Source organism: Bidens hawaiensis, unplaced genomic scaffold (genome assembly GCF_021521415.1).
Source record: "Bidens hawaiensis isolate Kalapana, Puna unplaced genomic scaffold, B.hawaiensis_p1.1 tig00017050_1, whole genome shotgun sequence".
NCBI classification, from domain to species: domain Eukaryota; kingdom Viridiplantae; phylum Streptophyta; class Magnoliopsida; order Asterales; family Asteraceae; genus Bidens; species Bidens hawaiensis.
The window spans coordinates 54,250-65,244 of NW_027492581.1; the positions used below are offsets into that span (position 1 = coordinate 54,250).

The window sequence follows — 10,995 nt, forward strand, 5'->3', positions numbered from 1 at the left end:
CCACTCTACTCTCTTTGACGGCAACACCACCATCGCTTCAGGTACAACTTCATAACTGTTTATTTAATTATAACGTCAAATTGCACACGAGTAACTTAGGTTTTGATAATATTATTATTATTGAATGTGAATTGATATGTGCGAACCAGATCCGATTCGTGATAGGTTTTGAATCACATAACATTGCGGATATATATAATGTGAGTTGTTCATGTGTTAGGGCATAATATTGGAGTTAGGAATTATAATTCCGGACGTTTTCTAATTGCAATAGGATTAGTATGGTAATGTATTGGTCACTGAGTTAGGGTTAGAGGCCTTGGATGTGTGATCGGTGGAGAATTGTTTCTGGTATGAGTCACCGAGCTTCATACCTTCGTTAGATTGTAACGTCAACTTGCATATTGGTATTATTGAATGTGAAGTTGCTATTTGCGAGCTGGATCCGATTTGTGATAGGTTTTGAATCACATCTAGTAGTTTATTTGTTAACCTTGGAGATAGGGTTCGTGTGTACTTTGTGTTAGGGCATAATATTGGAGTTAGAATTCATAAGTTAAGATTATGTTTAACATGCGGTAATAAGAATCAGTAGGCATCATATGTTCATGCCTTCATTATTATGAAGAACATATTGTGTTAATTAGTATTGAACTATTTTTGGAAGGAGTTTGATGGTAATGTGATGGTGATTTTGTGAGTAAAAGTGAGTAAAAATGAAAGAAAGTAGGAAGTACTCTAAAACTAGATAAATATCTTTGACATAATCGATATCATTGCTTTATGTTTGCGATTTGTGAAATAAGTTTGGTTACAAATCCATAGGTGGTAGGTCCACCGTTATAGAGTATGTATTGCCATGTTTCGAAGATCACTTGTGAAACTGTGAAAATCTCAAATCACCTTTATATCATGCTGATGGCTTTTGTAGGAAAAGATCTTCCATGATAATTTTTTATGTACCTGGATTTCACTTCTACAATGCAGGTCATGAGTTGGCTAGCTTTTGTTGTTGATTATTTCTTTCTTTATTCTATCTTTCTTTGTGATTCTCTCCATGTTCACCTTTACCTTTATGTACATTGTTTGTTAATTACTTGTCCCTCTTTAGGAATGAGTTTAATGGTAGTGTGATGCCGGTTTTGAACTTTGAAGTGAAAGTGAGTGAAACATGAAAGAAGTAGGATATACTCTAAAAGAGTCTTGTTTCTTTGAAGCTTTATTCCATCGCTAAGTGTGGAAACATCGTTGAAATGATCTATATTGTCCTTATATTTGCTATTTGTGAAAAAAAATGGTTAAAATTCCATAGGTTCACTATCACCTATGAGTATATAGTGCAATATTACTAAATTAGGATGTCCCTTCCACTAAATTCACTAAATTAACCCTAGAACTGATAGTGATGTCTGCCACAAACATTATGCAACAGAATTTGTCAATCATGATAACCATAACCTATGCATTTGAGCTGTAACACCACATAAAATGTTCAAAGTTGCAAGTGGCTGTTTGGCACTATTTATTTTGTTGTATATTGGTTCAGGAATCATCTGGAATATCAGCCAACTTATGGATAATGATCACTTGAAAGCTATGGAAAAGGAAGGAGTTGAGGTATTTCTCTTTCATTGGCCATTGCTCACGCTTTCTTAATGTTATGATGGCTGTTATGACTTACGCCTAATGCTGTTTAAAGCAGGAATTGAAAGATAATCTTTATAAATAGTAAGGCACTGCAGTTTTAAGCTTAATTTTATTAGACTTTAAACCTATGTTAATATTACTCCTACACTTGATGTTATTTAGTATTTACTTCTTAGTATGACTTCTCTCTATAGATGCCTTTTTTTTTCGGTTTCTTTATGCAATTATACTTTTAGAAGTTTATGATCAAGCCATCAAGATGTATTTCTATATTTAGTTGTTATTTTGTACACGTGAATGCAGCAATGCACTAGTTTTGAAGAAACATATTTGCCATATTTTTTAATTATACAAAAATAAAGTATCATTGAAAATTTAAAATTGTATAATCTTTGTTATCAAATTGTTTTGAAGAAACATATTTGCCATATTTTTTATTCATACAAAAATAAAGTATCATTGAAAATTTGAGATTGTATAATCTTTGTAATCAAATTGAACATATATGTTATTTATAGAAAAACCTGCTTTTATTAACTCCAGGAATGTAAATGCAGGCTCCAGATGCTGAAGTGATTAAATCTTCTTTCCGAAAGTCAGCGCGGTTGCAAAGCAAGAAAGATTTATCATCATGTTCAAAATATGTATTTAAATCTCACCACAGAAATTCCAAACATACAACAAAATCTTCAAAAGAAAGTGTATATAAAGATAATTCAATTTCTGGAAGCAAGATTGAAGAAGAAAAAAAGCACCAAGATTCAGCAAATACTGCACCCATGAAATCTTCTACAGTATTTCCATCTTTTGAATATCATGTGCGAGCCAAAGACAGGAACAGTTTTGTTGTTGATTTGAATATGAAACCATTTGATTGGCTGAGACAACATATTTGTATATACAAAAATCATAGCCTTACAGTTGATTCAACTGACAAAACTTCTGGTTCGGATGCCAGCATGAATTCTTGTGTACAAAATAAATTTTCAATTCAATCATTGAGTGGAGAAATTGGGAAAACTCTTCCTTTGGTTGTAGAAAAGAAAGTGATTACTGGAAGTGGTTCTAAGCAGTGTTGGTCAAAGGTTGACCAGAACTCAGAAAATGTAGTTGAAAGTTTTGAAAATTCTGAGGAAGCTCCGTTGTCCGATTTGTCGAGTCTACAAAAAGGTTCATTATGTTCAAGAACTGGAAAAATATGTACTGAAAGTTTGTTAAATGGCACTACTGAGGTTAATCAAGAAGCTGGTGGTAACCATAATCAGTCAACTGTGGTAAACGAGGTATGTTGACTTTCTTAAAGGTTACTGTTCTTGTCTTATGTTGCCTTTCTTGGTAACCACATAATTGCTTACAAAATAAACACATCCAAAATTCCAAATACCCCCTTTTAACATCAGCATTGTTTACATTTGCAGGAAAGAATCACGTCTGCCGAAGGAATGGAAGTTTCAGGGTAACATTCTTGTCATAATAATCTTTGTTATTAATGTGTGTGTCTGTATGGACACACACACACACACACACCGGCACACACACGCTCTTTTCAGAACCAACAGTATACAAGAACTGCATAATGCATGTACATAATGCTTCAACGAAAAAGGCAAACTGAGAAACAAATGTTAATTTATCTATCCCCACTATTTCTTTGATTTTATCTCTCCTGATTTTTTTTTTTAAATTTGTAGAATTGTGCGCATGCCACATATGCATTTTGATAAAAGACTATTAGTATTATATCTTTTAAAAATATATCTTCAGAATATTGAAATCTACATGCATGATTGCATTCCAGTCAATTTATGTAATAAATAGTACAAATTTTAATGCAGTTCTTGCAGTTATTAACATTTTGTTGATTCTCCTAAGTGTGTGTGTGTGCAAATTAAAAAGTGCATGGTGTCTAAAAAGTTGTGCGAAGATACCTTTGATCGAAACAAATCAATGGTTGAGATTACTTGAAGATGATGCGGATGTTTTTAAAACGGGATGAAGGGGCAAAATGGGAAAAGCCCGTCCTTGTTGACCTGTTATCAACTTTCTTTTAAAAAACACGTCAATAACTTTTTTATGCAACAACATATATGTTTTTAAATGACACCATAAAATCAAGCATTTTTTAATTATTTAATTTGAGTGTAGTATTGCTATATTTAAAAAATAAAATGCAGAGTCCGGATTTTTACAACAGGGCGTCCAGATTTTAAACTAAAAAATATAAAAAAGTTGGAGGTCTGTCCCCCTCGTCCTCCATATACGTGGGGCTGATGCTTGTTAAACACTTAAGGCTTTTTAGCATATCCCGCCCCTATGTATATATACCGATTTGGTAATTATGTTATATATGCAAATTACAGAAGTGAAGAGAATACATGTGCTAAATCAGCATCTGATGACAAGGCTAAGAGAAAGAAACGTTACCACAAAAGTGATCCGGTTCATGGTCAATCTCATGAAAGAATATTAAGAAGCACACCGGTTTTTGGAGGGACAATTGTTGAACGTGATGGAGTTAAGATTCGGCGTTCCTCACGTTTTCAATCTAAGGTTCTCTAGTTTCTTGATAATCTCACTAGCTTCTACATCATGAAATTTATGAAAAAAATGCTTATGTGAAAAAAGTTTTATTCACAAACTTAACAAATTGGTCCTTTTTTGAAATGACACGACAACTTTCTGTTATTTTTCTAATTATATTTTATATGTATATGTTTTTAGCTAATTATTTTTTATTTTTGTTTTCTTCTCTCAGTGAAGAAGTAACTACAGGATACATTTACAAGTAATGACTTTTACATATATAGACTTATGCTCCAGAATTAGGCTTGATAATTCTGATAGGTATAAACATTATTTTTTCATTAATTGTTGAATTTTATATTTGATTTCATGTTTCTTTTTTTCACTTGTCATTTATATTTTTTTGTACTTCATGTCAGCCTTTTGAATCTGATATTTTGTTTACTTTTTGTTTCTGTGCAGGCTATTAGATTATTTACTGGAGGGAATTATTCAATACAAACTGGTTAACTTTTTTTTGATTATTTTTCTTTTTTACAGCAATAATTGAATGTTTCATCACTTTTCCTGGTAATCAGTTTTGACGTACTATCGGTACCTTTTCCACATTAATGTTTGGTTGGTTGGTAGGAGTAGGAGGATAAACTTTACATATGATCATTAAGAGAACTGCATTCGTTCGTATTCTTGTGTCGGTATCTGATTCAAATATAGATTTTATTCGACTTTGATTCAGTTTTCTCGAACATTTTATTTTGGAAACTAATCATGCATATTTTGTAATTAGGGAAACAAATATTGTTGGCTAAATGTATATATATTTGTATTATAGTTGTATAGTAACGTGACACGATCACGGGTTATGATTTTAGGGCAAATTATATTGATTTGTAACACACATAACACAAATTGTCGTTATATGTTACGATTTTTCAAGCTTGTATCATTTAATGGTTGAAAACAAACAAAATAAAAGAATGTTGGTTTGGTAGAATATCAGCTATACCAGAGCGACTGATAAGGTTTGCGGCGGGGGGTGGGGGGAGGGGGTGATGAAGGCAAAAGTATGGGTAAGAGAGTCAACAGTGACAACTTACGAACTAGAAAACAGTTTTTAGGAAAATCTAGTGCTAAATAGTGTAAGGTTTTGGTTTAACCGTGTAAAGGTACAACCCTAATTACTAAATCTAGAAACCGAATCGAACCAAACCGGGAATGACATATACAGTTTTGTTCCCAATTTTAATTTCCATTAATACCCATGTGACCTAATTAATAACAAAAAGCAACACTTAACACTATTTAAGTCAATTAAATTCACTTGGATCCTATGAAACATAACTTATATCCAAAGCCATCAATTTAGTAACAAGTAATCTGATTATGTTGATTTATATAGTTTTCGAGTTTCAACAATGTTTAAAGTGGACTGATTGACTACTCTGTTGTAACCAAATTCAGAAAAGAAATAATAATAATAATAATAATAATAATAATAATAATAATAATAATTCTCGAGAAATAAAATCATAACTTCAAACGCTAGTTGAAAAATAAAAACAACCATGTGTTGTTATACCAATATAACCGGACTGATATATCATGTATTTTGTTGATGTATGATTAAAACTGCTTGGTTATGCAATTATAACTGTGTGACTAACCGTGTTGTTTTACCGTTATGCGTGTGGTTTATCTTGTGTGCATAAAAACCAACAACATACATGTGACACATTCTCATCATTTAATAAACTTCGAAGGCGAAACACAATGTATACAAAAACCAGACACGATCTTTCTCTATGTATAGTTATATAAGCATCAAGGTCCAAAAAGATTTATATTCTTTAATTTTGTAATATCTTCCTGCTTAATAACCAATGAAACAATTCTTATGCACATTTTGAATCAAAGCGTTGTAAAAATATAACCCAAAACCAGTAATATATTTTTTAATTGAAACTATGAAAACTACTAAACTAGGAACATATCTCTATATTTGTTTAAATGTCCTAAATACATTAAACATATAATATTATTCTATTTAATGCCATCTATATTCATGTGACACGATGACAAAATCAAGACATGAGTCAAACAATGTGTTAAAAACTTAAAATGTCAATCTTACAATATGTTGACTTAAGTCAAACATTTTGGTTGTGGATACTTTATTTTATATTCATACAAATAATAGTGATAAAATATTATTACTACTATTATGATGTTATCTATATATTACTACCATTGCTAATAACCTTAACAATAAATGTTATGCATAATCTATACAAAGAAACAGTTGGACCTTACATACGTTTCGGTTAAAAGCGCTTAACCGATAATATCAATTATTAACATATAATTGATGATAAGTGTCATTTCATTATTCAAAAATTAAAAATTTCTAACACTAAATTAGATTTCGACACTAAAAAAACCAAGAATATCGAAAAAAAATAGAAGAATCTACTATTATAATAAAATAAGTTTTCCAAAAAAAATTCGGATTGTGCAATGATCAAATAGACAGATTTCTTGCTAGCAATAGCCTCAGGTATGTCGGTGTAAGAGAAAAATTTCCCAGGAAATTTGCAACCCCATTTGAAGAACTAAGCTCTTTGCGTATGCACTTGCTGCTATCCACGAGGATTCAGTCGTTTTGGTTAAGGAGATACAAGCGGATGAAAATAATCATCTTTACAAAAAGTGTGCTTGTGTCTTGTCGATTTTGCTATAAATGTGATCACCCCTTGTACATTTGCAGTATAATCCTACACGGTCAAAAGAAAGGAAGATGGGCTATTTGTACATTCTACTTTGACATCTGCTTTACACATTTGGTATGATCCTCACTCTAACCAAATGAATCATTTAACAAAAAGAACAAGTTTAATACTATGCATTGATATAATGACTTGAAACAATTTTTCTATACCTTTTATTTTCGATCTTCATATGAATTTTTATGAGTGGTTAATAATGAATAATATTTCAGTTTGACTTTTCTAAATCAACATGAGACCACTTCATGTGATCGCAATGCAAAGTTGTATGCTCTTCTGACTACTCAAACTTACGAGAAAGGAAGGATAAAATAAGAAGTCATTATTTCTTAAGAAAGAATCTGCACCGTTGGATTTAATAAAACACATAAGGGTAAGATAGCAAACAATCAAATATTGTAATTATGGAATTAAAATTTGAATTAATTGGCATCCCTATTTTTTTTATTATTTAATCCTTGTGTGATCAATATATTAATCTTTATGGGTTTTTTTCTATACATAGTATAACTTACATTGTGGTATTCTATAATTGGTCTTCCGATGTGGTATTAGTTATTACAAAATCGGACTTGTTTATACATTCTAATGTGTTATATTATTTAATGACAACTTTTCAAAAGACTGTTTTATATTCGTACTCATAATACTTTGTTATATTCTTATTGTTAGTTTTAGAAAATCTGAATTGAATGTTGTTTCGTTCAACAAACTCATAATAAATAGGTGTTCCTAGTTGTATTACCATTCTCTTTTTTTCTACACTTAATATAAATTAAATTGTGTAATTCCTAATATAACTAAGACTGTATTATTCCAGAATTGATAATAGTAATTAACGTGTCCAGAATAAAGATTAATAACGTGTTTTTGTCAATTATTTTGTTGTGTTACCAACCCTCCAATACAACCAACAAACTGTTTCATACGATACAAATCTTTTAATTATTGTCCCTATTTATTTTTTTTTTTGCTACAAATCCGATCATGATCGTATTCCATCATAATTAGTTACATGATATTTTCTTCAGCAATGGGTACCATATTCCAAATTGTTCAATCCATATTCCTCAATTAAAGAGTTATACGATCTGGCCACAGAAAAAAGGTAAATATTGGCCGCATGCTATTTGCTTCCGGCGAGGCTCCACTTTCGGCAAGCTCTAGTAACAGCGACAGTTGACCCACGGCGGATTGTGGTGGTCGCTATTGGTGGTCTTTAACGCGATTGCCGCCGGCTAGGGCTTTCATGCCCGGATGATTTTGCGATACCGACTGCGGATTGGGAGAAGCGGAGATCGTGATCTCTGATTTTGGTATAAGTTTTCCGTCTTGTGTAGTCAATAATAATAATAATAACAAATAATAATAATAATTTGAATTTCAATTGACCATTGTAGATGATCCAGGTTCGAGCTGGGATTATTAAGAGTTTTGCTCGAAAACTTACATAGTTTGTTATTGTTCATGTTGGTATCTCTATACGCAATGTGTTATTGTTCATATTCATACATAGTTTGTTTTATTCATCTTTTATGTATAGTGGGTTTGTTTTTTGAGAATGTGCATTTTGTTCAATGCTCATCTTCATATATGCAGTGTGTTATTGTTCATCTTTCAACCGAGGATTCCAAGGTCCAAGGGTTTAATTCAAACACCTATCACCCGGACCTGAGGAACCACCCGAACTTTAGATACGGGAATGCCGCCGGTCGCTCAAACCCGAACTTTCAGTGGTTCGGTCAGAACCAACAGCAGAAAAGTTACCGTTAAAGCGGTTATCAGCAGAGTTCATATAATCAGATGAACAGTCGGGGTTATAACAGAGACAGTTACTGGGGTAACAGTTCATTGGATAATCCAAATCAGGACCAGCAGAAAGGGTCCTCAGGTAATTCAGACGAGTTTGTGCACTCGAAATTGGATGCTTTGCTAAAGCTAGTGACAGTAAATCAAAAAGACACTCAGAGACAGTTCGAGTTAAGAGATAAATGTTCAGAAGCGATGGCAAAGCAAATTAGTCAGCTAGCCTCTGATATGGCTAAATTGCAGAAAAATGCGGGTCAGCTTCCTAGTGACACCACAACCAACCCGCAACACTACTGCTCAAGCTCCAAGAAGGGAAACAATGTGCAGATCAATGCTGTAAGTCTTTTACCTCATTTTGAGGGGGTGGTGGAAGATGTTAGTGATGAGAGTGATTGTGTCGGTCAAAATGTTTTCCAAAATGAATCGGAACTAAAAACAAATGAAATGTCTTTTTGTGAACATTGCACTTGTGAAAAATGTTTAAATGGTAAATTGACCAACATGAGAGATGAGGAAGTGGAGAATAATACCACCCCAAGTAAACTCCAAGACCCGGGAGTGCCGCTTTTATCAATTCAAATTGGGGACTGATCGAGCACTTCTAGATCTTGGAGCATGTGTTAGTATCTTGCCCGGTAGTTTATATGATCAGTATGAATTTGGCCCGTTAGAAAGGGTAAACACCACCGTGGTGTTGGCGGACCAAACTCATATACTCCCTCGGGGCATGGTGACTAATGTAATAGTTCGGGTAGAAGAATTTTGCTACCCAGTTGACTTTCTTGTACTTGACTATGCTAAACGCGTGAATAATACACAACCGCAAGTCATATTGGGTAGGCCATTTCTTACCATAGCACATGTGGTAACTGATTGTGTTAAGGGAGTATTGGGAATCAAGTGTGGACCGTGATAAATGGTTATCGTTGTTTGGAAATGCTACTAACCCTTTTGTTGACAAGTGTGAATCCTTGAGCAAGGATCACACAAAAGAGAAATTATTGTGACTGACAAGAATGAGCTAAATGATAGCATGAAGGTAAAAGGATGAAATGAGAGAGTGAATGAGGTTAGAGATGGTAAGGAAGCTACAACAACAAGAAAAGGAAAGAGGAGGAGAAAGAAAAAGGTAAAGAGATCACCTGAATGTGATGCAAAATGGAGGTTGGAAATGTTTGGACTGGATTCTGGCTTGTTAAAAGGTTGGGAGCAACCTCCTGAGGAGGACGTTCATGTAACTAGAAGGCTGTTGTCACACCCCGGCATAGGGCCTAGGCGTATGACCAATAGTTGGTACCTGTTTTGTAAATATATTAGAGTTACGTTTTTTTTAGCGGAAGACTTTTTGAATAAAATATCATTATATTGAAATCTCGGGAATTGAATACCCGTTTTTGATATTTCAAATACCTGTCATTTTAAAATATGATTCTTTACAATATTTTAAATAAAATATCTGAGCCATCAGATCACCTCTAATGACTATGTCCTCAATCTTTTAATCTGTCTTGCTTGTCAGTTCTAACCTTTACTGTTCTCTGAAATGTGGGGAAAATACGTCAGCTATATGCTGGTGAATAACGCTGACTCAATAAAAGATTTTCATAATTCATCATAACATAATCACAATCATTAATACAAAATCACCTTCGTTATGACACAACACCAATAGCATTCAACGACTCAGTGGGCCTCATCTCATCTCATCTCATCGGAACTAAAAATACCAATAGACCATATAATCGGACTTCACTCGCCCTAGAGACAGTCACTTGCCTCATGGTCAGTATGTTTGTAGTGTGCCCATTACAAATCATATATGTATGGATCCAGACACGTGTATTTTAGCCTGAGTGTTTAGTACTACATTGTATCAAAACGTTTTAGAGGATTTGAACCAACCCTCATGCAAATACTTTCATGACTCTTTACATATGGATAACAGTCCATAGTTTATAAGAGTAATGTAAGACCCCCGACCCGGGAACCCTACTTTCTCGCTGGTTGGACTTACTCATTCACACAATTCGTAAATCAGAGTTAATTAAAACATTTCGCGGAATTAAAAGTCAACCATTCATACATAGCATAAACATCTTGTCTTAAAATAACTTAACATAAGTCTTTAAACATAAATTATAAATAACACGTGTCTCTTCTTTTCTTCGATGCCAGTCTTCCTTTATTCGCCATGTGTCTCCCTCAAGCCACCCGTCTCATCCTATTCACTTGC

The 10,995-nt window shown here is 33.3% G+C and overlaps 1 long non-coding RNA gene across 1 annotated transcript; it reads left to right on the forward strand.

Annotated features, from left to right (window-relative positions):
• Positions 1-2,556: 2,556 nt before the first annotated feature.
• LOC143552901 (uncharacterized) lies at positions 2,557-4,453 on the forward strand. Its single transcript, XR_013138726.1, has 3 exons — positions 2,557-3,103; positions 4,008-4,197; positions 4,403-4,453. It is a non-coding gene; the product is annotated as an uncharacterized LOC143552901 (long non-coding RNA).
• The last annotated feature ends 6,542 nt before the right edge of the window (positions 4,454-10,995 follow it).